Source organism: Macrotis lagotis, chromosome X, assembly GCF_037893015.1.
Source record: "Macrotis lagotis isolate mMagLag1 chromosome X, bilby.v1.9.chrom.fasta, whole genome shotgun sequence".
Classification (NCBI taxonomy): Eukaryota; Metazoa; Chordata; class Mammalia; order Peramelemorphia; family Peramelidae; genus Macrotis; species Macrotis lagotis.
Window position 1 is genome coordinate 154877926 of NC_133666.1, and position 17109 is coordinate 154895034.

Genomic DNA, 17109 nt, shown 5'->3' on the forward strand with positions numbered 1-17109 from the left:
ACTGCCTTCATGGCTCTTAGAACAAATTATTCTCATCCACTCATTCTCATGGGGAAAATCTTTACATGCTTGGAGTTAACATTGATGGGATTAAGACTGGTTGCTCTCAGATCTGGTGTAGTCTTTCTGCCAAGATGGTTTTACTGGGGGGAGATCACTGTACATACTATAAACTTCTTCCCCTCCTTTTTCCATGTCTTATTGTGTGCTATTTTAATTTATAGAATAAAACAAACATTTCTACAACAGTATAATTTGAAAAAAGAGATGATCGCACATGAAGCTACAAATCTACTATGTATAATTTGCAATTCTTTTAATTATACAACAAATTTATCATGTTTCTTTTTTCTTTTTTTTCTTCCCTTCTCACACCCCCACCCCTTTGCTAGAGATGGCCACCTTTAGACACAAATAGGTATTTACATGTATATATGTATGTACATAAAATTATTTTATGTATAATTGCATTTATCAGTTCTTTCTCTGAATGCAGATAGCATCTTTCTTCATCTATCATTTATAGTTAATTTGAGTGTTTGGAATAGTCAAAATAATTATTTGTTCAAAGTTGTTCTTAAAATAGTCTTGCTACTATTATATTCAATGTTTTCTCTAATCTGTTCTCATTAAAAGATGACCAGCTTCCTACAAAGTCCCTAAAAAGCCTTAATCACTGGCACAATTGGCTCAGGAATAACTGTAACAATTGCTTCTTTTAACTCCCCACATTGGTCACTTCTTACAACAGTCTATCCCTAACCCCTAATCAGGTATTGGTTGAATCAAATTATCAAGGATTCATTTTGACTAATGTGATTGAGGGGAGGGTGAACAGGAGAAAAAGGAATTGGTCTGAAATAGGAAGAAATGAGAAAAGAAAGCATCAATCTCCCACCTGAAGTTATGTCTTGTGATCCCTAAGGTGATGATGGTCAGTGTGTGAATCAGGCAGGGGAGAGATCTGGTACAGACAGTGACTAAGGAAGGAATTATCTGTGACTGGCAAAAGTTAGTAGCGGCCTTTCATTTCTTGACCTTGCCTTGGTCTGCAACAACTTCCATGGTTTTGTATACAGTCTCTTCATCCCCTAGGAACCTCATGGATTTGATGGATTTCAGATTCTTGTAATATACAATGGGAATGCCAATGGAAATGCCAATGGGAACGCAGATTCAGCTCCATGATTGCTTCTTCAGATAGACCCTCAAGGTATTTGACAAGACTATTGTCATGGGTTCAATTAGAACATGCTTTCCTCCCTTGATCTAGGGAATCATTTCCTCAATCCAGAAGGGTAGAGTCTGGGCAATAGTATCTTTCAAGTTCTCACAGGAGGGCAGCTGATCCTTAGTAACATCTGCATAGTGACAGTCCTTGCTGATGGTAGAAGGGGTGGTTGGGTGGTTGGGCTCTTTGAAAGTGGTGAGATCTTAGAGGATCATGGCCAGGTCTTCACCTGGGCCTTATCATGCTTAGCTTTGTCTCTGCTATATTGAGACTTGTCAGACCTAAATAGTGTCACTCACTGAGACATCAAGTCTTCACTAAGGGCAGTCACATCTGGTCATGACATCTAGTCCTGTCCAAAGGGTATGAATTTAAAAAAACAACAAAAATGGGGCAGTTAGGTAGTGCAGTGGATAGAACACTGGCCCTGGAGTCAGGAGAACCTGAGTTCAAATCTAGAATTACCTAGCTGTGTGACCTTGGGCAAATCACTTAACCCCACTGCCTTGCAAACAAACAAAAAACAAACAAAAAACTCAAAGAGCATGAATTGCTCTACTCTGAACAGAGGTGAAGGAAATAGTAAATTTATAAGCAGCATCTTGCAGTGCTTGGTTTCTGAGTTTGACCTCCTCGTGCTTGGTGGGGTTCAGGTTTGCATTGTACCAGATGCTGTAGTGATTCTCAAGGTCCAGGAACTCTCTCAGATCAGCACCAGCTTGTAAGTGGTCATGGTGGGGCAGAGGCATGGGACACTGGGGCTTGAGGAGACCAGCAGATAGGCAAATATTTGCACAGGTTTTCATCCTTACAGGAAATACTTTCTTTCTTCACCTATTCCTCTGAATATTTTCAACTTGATTGGAGTCTTCCTAAGGTTTAGCTTAAGTACCACCTATTATGAAGAATATTTCCTGATCTTTCTAGTTTCTATTGCTCTCTTTAATCTTAAATTAGAAATTAACAATTTTACATATTATATGCTCCAGGATAATCTTTTAAAAGAAAAAAAACCTCATCTTTCAGTTTTTCTTTTGAATTCTCAATGTTTAACATAGTCCCTTGAACAGTGTATTGGATTTGCCAACAGAAGACAAGAGTTAGGACAGTACCTTTGCTATTTATTACCTCTACAATCTTGGGCAGGTCAAAATCTCATTGAGTCTTGGTTATTTCTCTGTAAAATAGGAGGTTGCATTAAATGACCTCTCTGAGTCCCTTCATCTCTAGATCTTTTACTGTAATTATTCATATATCCAAATGTATATCTGAGATCATTGCTATGGATGCTCCTTTCACTGATGCAGATTTAAATCCTTTCATATATACCCATTCTGTGCTACTTTTGTCCAGGTCCTGTAATTTGAAAATCATAGGGAATTTACCCATTATAATAGATACCTTTCTCCTATACAACAAGAATACCAGAAGTGCAATCTGACTGCCAATTTTTCTTCTTTCACTCTGGTCACCAGACATTCTTCTCTTCTTATCATACATATACCTGAGACATTTTTTTACTCCAGTTCTTTATTCAAAATTCTTTAAAAGTTTTATATTTTTTCCTTTTATTAATCCATTCCTCCCTTAACACCTTCTTGCCCACCCCATTCACTGAATATATATTTTAAAATCCTTGAAAATAACATCCTCAATACAAACATGTTTAGTTTGAAAAACAAATTACTACATTTCTTCAAACTAGGAATTAATTATAATCTATGATAATCATAGAACAAACAATTTATTCAGAACATCAATTTACTAGAAGTGAGGTGGTCAAAACAGGGAAGGCAGTAATGCATTTTAAAAAAACCCAGCTAACCAGATGTTATGGTTCTTTACTCAAATGTTGAAGATCTAATTCATTAAAGGATAAAATGGGCTTAACATTTTGCTTAAGGCAATTCAACATCAGTTTTTAAAGAAATAAAAATATTTTTAAAACAATGAAAATATGTTAATCTGGTTTAACAAGCTACACTCATGTTAATGAAGTTTCATTTTTCTTAATAGGATAGGATTTGACCAAAATTTCAAACAAAAATATTGAAGTAAAACAATTTTCAGAAAAAACTGAAATGTAAATAACAAGTTCAATATCAACAATGTTTTTAGATATCAGTACTGTGTTTCATGTATATTTCTTTTTAATAACTTGTCAGAATCTGTCCTTAATTCATTCTACTATCCTCTTTTATTTTGTAGTTAGATTCATCCCATTCACATTCAAAGTTATGGGGCTATGAATTGCCCAGTTTGGAAGATGGCTAACTCCCAAAGAAACCACAATTAGAGAGGAAGGAGTCAGGAGGTAAGGTAAGGACACTAGGTGTGGTGGGGTAAGAGATTGTTTTTGTTTTTGTTTCTTTGCTTTTTAAAAGGCAATAGGGTTAAGTGACTTGCCCAAGGTTACACAGCTAGGTAATTATTAAATGTCTGATGCCAGATTTGAACTCAGGTCCTCCTGATGTCAGGGCCCGTCTTCTATCTACTGTCTCACCTAGCTGCCCCAAGGGTAAGAGATTCAAAGCATCAAAGATTTCAGGGAAAAGACAACTGTAACACTTAGGTGAGAAGTGATGGGGGCTTTCATATATATATATATATATATATATATATATATATATATATGTATATATATATACATATATATGTACACACACACATATATATGCATGAATCAAGATGTTGAAAAATAGAAAAGATAAAATTTGAATTTGAATTAGTGTTATGAACTGTTCTGTGTGGGAATACTGTAAATCTTCATCACCTGGTGCCCTTGAGCAGCAGAACATTATTTTACTAAATGCCATGGGAGTGGGAGTGGATTAGAGACTGGGGAGGATATTTAAGCACTTGTACTCTAATAAATAAACAGAGACCTTGGTGTACAAAGGAGAACTTGTTGTCCTTGTCTCTTGCCCCCTCAATGCTCACCTGGGGAAAGGATAAGCAAGTCTGGAAAGGGTCTCAACAAATTAGATTTGTGAAGTGAGAGTGAGGAGTAAAAAATGACTCTTAAGTTATAAACTAGGGTAATTTGGAAGATGTTGGTGTTGACATTGAGGTAACTTTGGAAAGAGGGAGGGTTTGGGAAGGAAAGACAATTAAGTTCTATTTCAGAAATGTTGAGTTTTCAATGCCATTATTAATATTTCTATATATTTATATCTATATCCACATAGGGTAAGTGTATGCTTGTTGTCAAACCAAGTGTGTGTTTGAGTCTATCTAGATGTCACTAGCAATGAAACAAGAATACATGTCTCTAGAGATAACCCTAGTCACCATTCTTTAAGGAAGACTGATTCTTGCCCAGAAGGTAAATAGAAATTAAGCCCACTAGTTTGTTTACTCTATTCTCCTCACATAAGGAGTAATGGGGTAGAATTATATTTATCTTCCCTTTAAATATTAATGGTCCAGAGGAAATAATATTTAGGTTTAAGCTACTCTCTACTTTAATATCCCTCTAATAATAAGGAAATGCTCTAAATTATATACAAAGGTCTTCTCACCAAATGTCATTTCCATAATGACCATCATAAACAATAAATAGCAAATAAACCCATTTATCCAAGACTGATAGCAAACCTAAAATAGAGAAGTTATAAAGATAATACCCAGAGTAAATTATCTTAACTCTTAGAAAGTGAGATGTTTTGCTCTGTATAACCATCTCCATAGAGAGTCCCCAGTTTTTCTCAATATGAAATTTATTGAAGTTTCAAATGTAGTAAGCTGGTGACAGGGACATGGCACTTCATTTTCATGTCAACTTTTTAGAGGCCACCTGGTCAACTTTCAGGATCTTACCCTGATGGGAAACTGAGTCGGTTTTGTCTCTTGAAGTTGAAAACCCAAAGAACAAGACTATCTTACCTCTCAAGTTCTTACCAACTCTTCCTCAAATAGACACAGGGTATCTCCTAGACATTTCAACCAATGAGAAGAGGTTTTTTTTTTTAATTTTAAAAAATATTTTATTTATTTTGAATTTTACAATGTTTCCCCTAATCTTTCTTCCCTCCCCCAACCTTTCCCACAGAAGGCAGGCTGTTGAGAGAGAAATCATATCCTTAAGAAGAAAAAAAGTAAAATATAAGAGATAGCAAGATTACATAATAAGATAATTTTTTTAAAATTAAAGGTAATATCTTTGGTCTTTATTTGAACCCTGCAATTCTTTCTCTGGATACAGATGGTATTCTCCATCATAGAAACCCCCAAATTGTGCCTGATTGTTACACTGATGGAATGAGCAAGTCCATTAAGGTTGATCATCATCCCAATGTTGCTGTTAGGATGTACAATGTTCTTTTGGTTCTGCTCATCTCACTCAGCATCAGTTCATGCAAATCCTTCCAGGCTTCCCTGAATTCCCATCCCTCCTGGTTTCTAATAGCACACTAGTGTTCCATGACATACATATAACACAGTTTACTAAGCCATTCCCCAATTGAAGGGCATTCACTTAATTTCCAGTTCTTTGCCAGCACAAACAGGGCTGCTATGAATATTTTTGTACAAGTGATGTTTTCACCCTTTTTCATAATCTCTTCAGGGTATAGACCAAGTAGTGTTATTTCTGGATGAAAGGGTATGCATATTTTTTTGTGTAATTTTTGGTGTAATTCCAAATTGCCAATGAGAAGAGTTTTAAGCAAATGGGCATGAATTCCAGTTTACAGGTCTGTCTGTCTATCTTTCATTGTCTCTGTCTCCCTCCCTCCTCCTCTAAATCTTTACCTCCCTTCCCCCTTTTTCTTTTTCTCTCTCTCTTTCCTCTCTGCTTATGCACTTATATAACATACACACATACTACATATGATTTCTTTTTATTTATCTATCTGTATGAACTATGCGTATGATATAGGGTGAAAAGACTAGGACACTCATGACTAGGAAGTAAAAAATGAATGATGAACCAGCAGAAAAAGCTGAAGAGAGTCAGACAGAAAAGACAGAGAAGAACCAGGACACTACTACATAAGTTAACCAATTAGCATTTTTATAGCACTTTAAGCTTTGCAAAATTCCTTATAATCTCATTTGATTTTTTACAACCCTGGAGTATAGACCCCCTTTATTTTCTACATAATATATGTGATGAAACTGAGGTTAAATGACTTGCTCACAGTCCCACAGCTAGTAATTGTCTGAATTTTATTTTTATCATTCTTTGATCTTATTAACATTTTCCCCAAATTCCAATTCTCTAGAGATGTTAGAATGTCATAGTAATGCAATTAACTCAGAGAATACAAGTGAGGTTTTGTCTATCTCCCTGTAATATTTAACATTTCACATCTCCTCTAGTCACTCATTATCTTCATTCAATGATTCCTTTATAACTGTCTCAGAATCTTCAATCAATCCTAATATCAAAAATTCTTTTTTAACTTTAACTCGAAATCTCTGCATAAGGGTTAAGCATTATAATGCTTCAACAAGCATACTACTTATTTTGACCCAAATGGTCCTGATGCATATATCAGTGTTAACAAATAACCATAACTGAGTCTTCAAGAAGCAAATGTAGCTGTATCACAAGACAATCAAATCTTATTTGGTGGTGTATATTCAAGGTACAATTAAAGACAACATAGACAAACTACACACCTGTAGCATAAGCTTTTACCTCATACATATTTAGGCTTATTGTAATAACAGTTATTTAATTAAGAAGATGTTCCCAAACACAATCTACATATATTAAAAAATCAATATTGAAGAAGATATTGTCACATTTATCCAGATAGTACCAATAGTTGAGGAGTCCCAAGCTGATATTGACAGATTGCAAGTCCTCAGTGAGGTGCAAAAATAAATGAGTTCCTTTATCCATAGTTACTAGAGAATCCCAGACTAGTCTCCTGGTTCCATCTTTCCCATGAAATGGCACAGTTTATCGAATTGGAGTATATGGATTTGTGGATATACCCAGTTAGCTTCAATTTTTTACCAACTGACTATTTTTTCCCCCACTTTAAACATACTGACATAAACCAGAGAGGCACTACAATTAAGGATTTTAATATAGGATTGAAAGAAAACTTAGAGGTCATCTAATATAACTCCTTCATACTGCACACGAGAAAACTGAGACCCAAAGAGATTAAGTAATATGTCCAAGGTCACTAAGTACCAAATGAGTACATATGTTTCCAATTGCATGTTAAAAATATTTAGCACTCATTTTTACAAAATTTTGAGTGCCAAATTTGTCTGCCTCCCTTTTTCCCCTCCCCTCTTCCTAAAATAGTAAAAAACTTTGATATAGTTTATATAAGTGCAGTTGGGTAAAACATATTTCCATATTAATCATAGTTGTGAAAGAAGAAACAAACCAAAAGAAAAAAAAAACACAAATAGTATTCTTTGATTTGCTTTCGGAATCTATCAGTTCTCTCTCTGGATGCTTTCTTTTTTAATTTTATAATTTTCCCCTAATCTTGCTTCCCTCCCCCAGCCCCCACAGAAGGCAGTCTGTTAGTCTTTACATTGTTTCCATGGTATACAATGATCTAAGTTGAATGCAATGAGAGAGAAATCATCGTGGATAGCATTTTCCATCAACAATCCTTTGCTATTACCTTGGATCATTGCATTGCTGAGAAGAACTAAGATATATATAGTTGACTATCATATGGTGTCACTATTATATTGTATATGATGTTCTCCTGACTCTGCGCATCTTACTTTGCATCCCCTAGCATTTAGGTCTTTCCAGGATTTTCTGAAATCTGCCTGCTCATCATTTCTTATTGTACAATAACATTCCATCACATTCATACATCACAGTTTGTTCAGCCATTCTATAATCAATGGATATCCCCTCAATCTCAACTCCCTGATATTACAAAAAGAGTTGCTACAAATTTTTGTATTTGTAGATCCCATTCTCTTTTCCATGAATACACACACACACACACACACACACACACACACACACACACACAAACACATGCATATATGTCTTCCAGGGATTCTTGCACAGAGAGGAACTTGACTTCCCATATGAAGATCAAGCTCCCTGTTCAAGTCATTCTCCCTTCTAAGGCTTTTAAATGGCCTGAGTTCTAAGATAAAACATTTTTCTGATTATAGTTTTTTTTCAAAAAAGGTTTCTCTGTTTTATGATAGTTAGGAAAAGAAAGGAAATTAGATCATTGGTGTAAGCTATGAAGGAAATAAGTTTCAGGAAGGGAAACAAAGTTTGATCTTTCAAATAGGTTGATGCCATATGGTACACAAGTACTTTAACTTAGGAGGAAACATAAAAGCAATCTTACCTGCTCTCAAATCCTGCCTTAGCATAGAAGCAATAGGCTTCTATTATACTGTCTTTTTTATTTTCCTTTTAAATGTCAAAGAAATGCTTTGGGTGATAGATGAATCAACTTGTTAATGAAGAGAAAAAGCTGGTCCTTATAGCACTGGGCTCTGCGCCAAAGGATTTTTAAAAATCAGTTTTCAAGGTGATTCATGTGAGGTTAGCAAATGGAATGATAAGCTCTAATCATTCTAAATGAAATCTGAGAAGACAATGTTACTGATCAAATAGATGACATTGAAAAAATATCCATCTTCCATTCTCAAATTTCTAGCTGTCTCAGAAGGTAGAACTAGTACTATTGAATTGAATACTAAAATAAGAACATGCTTTTTCCAATTTAGTAAAGGAAAAGGATTATTGCCAAGTACAAATAGCAGCATATAAAGTTTAGATAATGAGTATTATGGTATAATCTTGACAATTCAAATTCTTAAGAGTCTGAATATCCTCTATCAAAATGACCCTTAATTTTTTTTATTCAATTTTATTACTGAGAAGAATCTATAAATTTACTGCTGGCAAAATAAAATGTGGAAAATATCACTGACATTTTTTTTTACTTCAGAGAAAAACTTTTTCTTTATGAAGATAGCATGTCCTTTAGCTTGGAATTGTGTCTTTCTCTGTATTTAACACTCTATTTCTACAATTTAATTTATATAAATCTTTTTTATTGCTCCTCCAACTATGAAAGTCTCATAAATTTGTATGACCTCAATTTGATTTGACTTAAGTATACACTAATAACCCTTGACAAATAGCAGCTTATTATGCAAAATTTTGCTATATAACACACATGATAAAACAGGGAATATAATTAATATGTCTCATGTAAATTTCCTTGTGGTCTTCTTTAATCTGTTCTCAGTTATTTGTCAGTGTTTCTAAGTTTTAAAGAATTTCCAGTTATTGTTTTTTTCTTTGGAGTTTTGGCTCTGACTTTACAATGGAGAGGTAAGGTATTTGGGTAAGGGATAGAATGAGAAGGAAGTGCAGAGGTAAATCAGATAGAGATATCTAAATTACTTTTTGAATTCCTTGTATATTAATAAAATAGCTATCTCTCCATTTCATTGCTGAATGGATGAAGATAGACAACACTAAGTAATTTGCCTTTAGTTTGTGTAGATGTATATGTAGGAAGGTTAAAACCATAGAATCTCAGAATTGGAAGAATTCTCAAAGGTCATCTAGTCTAACCTATATCTGAATAGAAGCTCCATCTACAATATCTCCAAGTGTTCATTAATGTCTCAAATGATGGAGAGCTCATTATGTACTGTACCTGTCCATTGAATTATTAAGAAACTTATCTTTTCTTTTTATTTTTTATTGAGGCAGCTAGATGACTCAGTAGATAGAACTTGAGTCTGGAATTGGGAAGAAATAAGTTCAAATCCAAGCCTCAGATGCTTATTAGCTGTGTGACCCAGACATATCACTTAACCTCAATTTTTCTTAATCCATTGGAGAAGTAATTGGCAAACCACTCTAAGACCTTTGCAAAGAACAGTATTGGACAGTATTGGCATGGTTCACAGGTTCACCAAAGAATTGGATATGACTGAATAGCAGTCTTTTTTATGGCTTTATTATCTGCCTCTCTACAAATTGTACCCACTATAAACAGGATATACTTTCAAATTTAATCTATATTTTAAACATTATCTCTATAAGTTTCTTTAATCTCAAAAAATCAAGGGTAGTTAGATGGCACAGTAAAAAGAACATTGGCCCTATAGTCAGGAGGACCTGAGTTCAACTACAATCTCAGATAATAATTAATAATTACCTAGCTGTGTGACCTTGAGTAAGTCACTTTAACTCCATTGTCTTGCTAAAAGAAAAATTTAGAACTTAAATCTTGAAAAATCAACAAAACATAAATTTATTCTTGATTTTTAGTGCTGTCAATTTCCAAAATATAAATTCTCACACTGAAAATTTAATCATTGATTTTACTGACTCCAGCCTGGCTCTGATGTCTATGCAGCCTTCTTTTTTTCCTCCAAGCTAAATATTACATGCTCCTTTACTGATTTTCAAAGATATGATTTTAAAGTCCCTATCATGTCAATCCTATAATAAGTTCTCCAGCTTGTCAATGTTCTTCAAAAACTGTGGCTCCAAAGACTGAACAGAATATTTCAAGTTTAGTCTGTAAAGATTAGAACAAGATAGAACTCTGATTCTGGAACCTATTAAAGTAGTAAGTTAATATAAAAATCTTTCCTGTCATCTTACACCTTATTCTCCAACATATATTCTGGTACAGTGGCACTGGCCTCCTGACTGTTCCACAAAGGAGACACTCCCCAGCTCTCAGATCCAATCATTTTATTTGACTAAGCCCTATTTCTGCAATATTCTTCTTCAACTCCAACTACTGACCTCCTTGAATTCCTTTAAACCTCAAATAAATTCTATTTTTTTACTTGATATTTTTCCAAATCCCTCTTAATTCTATTCTCTGTCTCTGTTAATTATTTCATATTTACTTTTTTTTTAGATTTTTGCAAGGCAATGGGGTTAAATGGCTTGCCAAGGCCACACAGCTAGGTAATTATTAAGTGTCTGAGGCTGGATTTGAACTCAGGTACTACTGACTCCAGGGCCTGTTCTTTATCCACTGCACTACCTCACTGACCCCATATTTACTTTTTATACAGTTTTCTTTGTATATATTCATTTGTAGATTGTTTCCCCATTAGACTGTGAGCTCCTTGAGGACAGAAACAGTCTTTTACTTATTTCTGTATCATTCTCACTTAGCACAGCATCTGGCATGCAATAATAGATGTTTTAAAAGGGTTTATTGATTGAATATTGATTAAGCTATGTCATTAAGAACTAGTTGATTCATATGATTTTATAATCCACTAAAATCCCTAGTCTTCTTTAGCTGAACTATTAACTATCATGTCTTTCCCAAACTGCCTATCTGTAGTTTTATTTTTATTAATCCCAAATAAATTAAATCTAATTCCATTTGGTTCATTGCTCTAGCCCATTGGTCCATATATCAAAATATCTTTGGATCCTAATTCCAGCATTCAATGTATACCCTAGTCTTTTCATCTTTTTGTGATTTGCAAATTTGATAAGCATGTAATTTGTGTTCATCCAAAGTCAGTAATAATGTTGAATAGCATAGGATCAAAGGCAATTCTTGGACATCACCTTCTTTCAAGCTATTATCAAATTGTTAAATACTACTTTTTGAAGTAGATCTTTCCTTCCTTCCTTCCTTCCTTCCTTCCTTCCTTCCTTCCTTCCTTCCTTCCTTCCTTCAAAAAAAACTGATCCTATTTTTGTTTTCAATTTAGAGAACCTTTATTTCATTCATACCTGCAAAGTAACAAAACTCACAGTATTATTTTGGGTATGGTCTGGATTTACTTACTCCAGATATATCAAACTTGGGCCTAGACACTATGAGTTCTGCCAGAGCAAGATTAAACTATAATTGGAAGATGTTTAACAAAATAAATCAAAACACAATGCAACATAAATAATATTAACTTGTGTTTCTCTAAATCAATACGCTTCCCACAGGGATTCATTTCTAATTAAGTTTGACACCACTGTAGTTCTGTCTATTTCTGCTCTTAAAAGTTAGGTCTTGATCCTGGAATTGCTCTTTTCTGCTTCTCTCAGGTTTTATGGTGATAGAAATTTGTCTGGTATAAAATAAGCCCTGATTCAATCAATCAACTTTAATGTGGTGTTGGTAGACGAATTAGTTCACACTTTATTAAAACAATATCCATCAATGTCAGAACTAAGACCTCATCTCTATTAAGTTTACTAAAGGAATAGCACAGTAGAACCTTGCCATACTATATGATCTTCTTTTCCCCCAAACCTAATTAATAATTACAGTCCTTGAAAATTATATTGGAGTGCCGTAAGGTGTATTGAAATTTAACCCTAGTTCTCTCCTTATCTGTAAAAGAATGAATAGTTATTTCTTTTGCTGCATCCTCCCTGCCCCCAACCCCCAAGACTTTTATGGTCTTTAACTAGAATTGATATTGCCTATACAAAGAGAAAGAGATGGCACCTTTTTATTCCCAGACCTGAACTATCCTCATAACCTTAACTGATAAATACAATGGACTTTTCCTAGCCTGAAAGTTTTTCACATTGTCAATCATTCTCTATTTCACAATATTCTATTCTCTCTTGGGTCCTATGATAATGTTGGTGCCTAGTTTTTCTTCTTTTTGTTATATTACTTTACATTCTTCCATGTCAGGTCACACTGAGTGTCAGTGTTCTCCAAGAGTCTCATCCCTCCTCCTCACTCTTTCTCCTCCTCTTCCCTTCTTTTCCCCTCTTCTCCATTCTTTCCCTACCTCTCTCCTCTCCTCTCCTCCTCTCCCCTCCCCTCCCCTCCCTGTCCTTTCCTTCCTTTCTCCTTTTCTCCTTCCCCTTCCTTCTTTGCTCTCCTCTTCCATAATTCTAGGAGCATATACAAGAAACATTCCAAATCTAGCATTTGTAATTCTTTCCTGGATTATACACATAAACTATGTCTGATTTACTGACAGAAGTTGAAATCTAGATTAAATCTAGCTAAAACTACAATTACACTATCATATCCATGGAAGCTAAAAAACACATGCATGTGTCTTATTTTGCCAATATTCTCTTTCATTACTCACATTATTCATGGAAATGCATGGGCATGTGCCTACCATCACCTTCTGTCAAAACTGTTAGCAATTTCCTCTGAAGCACATGTGCTCCTTTTTCAACTATTCCAAGGCTCTCATTAACATGGAATCTGTTAGGTATGCCAGTAGTGTGTCCTGCCAGACTGTATCCATCACTTACTTTCTTTCAGGTCTACTAAAAAACAATAGGTGGAAATTTCAAATATGTGAATTTCATTAAGTTAATTGGTAAATATTTATTAACTGCCTACTATATATCAGATCCTGTACTAAGTTCAGGGGATACAGAAAGATAGCCCCTGCCCTCCAAGAGCTCCCAACCTAATGGAGGAGACAACAAGCAAACCAATGTGTGTAAACAAGGTAAATTGATGATAAATAGAAAATAATTAGCAGAGGGAAGACACTTGAGATAAGAAGAGTTAGGAAAGGTTTCCTGGAGAAGATGGAATTTTAGTTAGGACATAAAGGAAGCCAGGGAAGTCGGAAGGCAGAAATGAGGAATGAGAGCATTCCAGGTTATGACAGAGAAAAAGCTTTGTGAAGAGAGATGGATTCTCTTGTTTACGGAAGAGCAAGGAGCCAGTGTCCCCAGATTGACGAGTATGTGGCAGGGAATAAAATGTAAGAAGAATGAAAAGGTAGGACTGGGGGGGGGGGGAAGCTTATAAAGGGTTTTGAATTCCAGATAGGATATTTTGGGAAGTGTGGATTATGAGGCAATTTGGTTAAGTAACATGCCCAAGATCACACAGCTATTAAGTATCCATTATCTGAGATCAAATTTGAACTCAGGTCCTTGTGCCTCCAGGGTTGTTGCTCTATCCACTGAGTCACTTAGCTCCCCACCCCAAGTAGGATTTTGTAGTGATAGGGAGCCACTGTAGTTTGCTTAGTAATTCAGGCTTGATGTAAAAAAAAATTTCTGTAGCAATCATACTGATCCAAAAGTTTAAGAATCTGCTTTGGGAAATAGTGAATTCTCTTTCTTTGATGTTTTCAAATTAAAACTCTTAAGAACATTTGTTAGGTATGTTGGAAAGATTTATAGGCAGAAACAATCTTAATTAATGGCTTTTGATATACCTTCCAACTTCAAGATTAGAGTCTTCCATCTTTGCAAAAAGGACTAAAATATTTTAGCACCCTTTCTGTGGAATTCTCTGGACTTTCACTTGCAGATGGAGTTCCTTAGGGGATAGCTATCTTAGGTTCAAAGAGCTCTGTATTCATATCTCCAAGTAGTTAATAAACTCCCATTTGTATACTTACTTTTATAGTCATCCTGTGGTCAGCTTTAGGTCAAAATAAAATGTATTTGTAGAAAAAATATTATAGGATTAATAATAACAAAACTTTCCCCATACCAGGGTTGGAGGGGTGTATTTTCCCACCCTACATATATAGTGTTAGTACAAAGAGCAGATACTCACAGAGAGTTCACTAGTAGAGAGGCATACCTGTTTGAGTGATATGTGGAGCAGGTAATTCATACCTTCAATATAGAAAAGCCCTGATTTCATTTTCTTCTTGTAATGTTGTCTCAAGGTACTCATCCTGAACACAGCCCCTTTTTTAGTCAGGTCTTTAAGACTTTTAACAATTCAACTCCAGTTGACCACAGCTAACTTTCTCAACACACAAATCCTCTTTTAGACTGTGTCTTGATTGACTGGGTTTGCTCCCTGCTGAGTCTATTGGGTAAGAAACTCCATGAGATGCCACAGCTAATGGAAGAGGGGAGAGAGATCAATATTTCCCCACTCCCATCCCAAAAGTAAAAGAAAGGAATTGGTTCCCTTTCAAGGACTGGGGTTTTTCCTCCATAGTTAGATCTCCTTTATGCTGCCATTGCCCACACTCTTCAGATATGTGTCCTTTATTTACTCCTTCCTAGAAAGTGAGTTTTGCTTCTTAATGGATCAATCAATATCTAATTAATTCTATTAGGATTTGCTGAAAGACATCTTTACACCCTCTAAAGAGGAAAAAGCACATAAACATTTTTGTGTACTTTATTCAAGAACTTAAACACCTCCTCTCTGTTACTGGCTCTTTACCTTCTCTAATTTCTCAACTTAGGTGGGAGAATTTAATTGACCAATGATCTCCTGATTATTCCATATGACACTACATTATTAAAAGTAAAGAATTAAAATAAACATTGATCATTCTGGGAAAACATTAGCTCAAACATAAATATGCAAATTGTTGCTCAACAAGATTAAAACTGACTCAATCAAAAACATACTTCATAATAAGAACTTAGCAATAATGACTTGTAATAATAAATTATAATATCAGAGTAAGTCTAGAGGACACAACTATAAAAGAGTAATGTACAAAGTTAAGGCTTGTGAAAGAAGGAAGATATGAATCATTTAGATAGATATACATATAGATAAAATACAAAGATAAATATATAGATAGATAATATATAGATATAACTATTATTCAAATATATACTATTGGAGGCATAAGCGAAGGCTTGTGGATAGAGTGGGAATGGGATTACTTTAGGGGACTAGACTTCCATCTAGGTGCCTCTATTACATGGCTCCCCCTTCACTTGAAATTATAATTACATAAGTATGTGCTTTAGGAAACTTTGAAATAGCATATATCATAAGTATGCAGCTAGATCTGATAATGGTAGCAGTTGTGTTCAGACAAAGGAGTTTGGCTCATTAGCAAGTATTATAAACCCATAAAAGACCTTTCAAGAATCCCTGAATGATTTCTTAACACTCTCCCCTACCCTTCACACATCCAATACAAATTGTTGTATCAGAGTCTCATCTCTATAATAATTGGCTGGGACCAAGAGAGATTAACAACAATGCATATTAGTCAGAGGGCATTGTAAACTCCTCTCTGATTTAAGTTTTCTGATTTTTATTATATTTCTTTGATAAATCAAAGCTAGCATTCACAAACAAGAGTTCTGTGTTTGTCTCATTATTTCAAAATTTGTCCTCCATCTCCCATTCACCAAAAACCCAGAAAAAAATAATTGCAAAGTCAGGATACTAAGGTAATAATGACCAGGTTTTCATAAAGGAGCAAGCTAGAAAAGGACTCCCTAAACACCAAGCTGGCCAAAGAGAAGCCTAGATACTCAGCTGTCCCAGATGTTCCATAGACTCCTGAGGTGCTTCACAGATGGTATAGTATGAATGTTCTTAGGGCATTCAATGACAATTGATAGGAATAGAGATATTGCAACATAAGTTAAAATAAACATAAAAATATGAGTGTTCAACATTTTCTACTCCACTTTAGGACTTTCAAAATTATTCTACAATGCTTGGAAAGAAGAAAATTCAAGTAGCAAGTCCCATGGTACTTACAAAGAATTCTGAGGTTCTACATCCTACTCATACTGGCAATGATGAAAAAGAAAAAGAAGAGCAATTGCTGAAAGGTTGGTGGGAAGAAAGACACATTATTTTTCTGTTGTGGAGCCATGAATTTTCTCAACCATTGTGGAGAACTATGTAGTTACTAAAATGTATATTTTTTAAATATAGCAATATTACTATTGGGTATGCCATCCAAGGAGGTCAAGGTCAGAGGGAAAGGACCAATATGAACAAGAACATTCATAGAAGAATTTTTTATGGTAAACAAAATGGAGGCTCTTCATTTAGGGAATGTCTGAACAAATTATAATCTATAAATGTATTGGAATTTTATTGCCTGATAAGAAATGATGAATGTTAATGAGTCAGAGAAATAGGGAACAACTTTCATGCAGTGATGCACAGTGAAATGAACATAACTAAGAGAACAATTTACATGATGACCACAATAATTATGTGAAGTCTTTGAAATACCTGAAAATTCTGAACAAAGGA

At 34.8% G+C, this 17109-nt stretch overlaps 1 pseudogene; it reads right to left on the bottom strand.

Annotated features, from left to right (window-relative positions):
* Positions 1-1026: 1026 nt before the first annotated feature.
* LOC141498867 (phosphoglycerate mutase 1-like) lies at positions 1027-1964 on the bottom strand (annotated as a pseudogene).
* Between the last annotated feature and the right edge of the window lie 15145 nt (positions 1965-17109).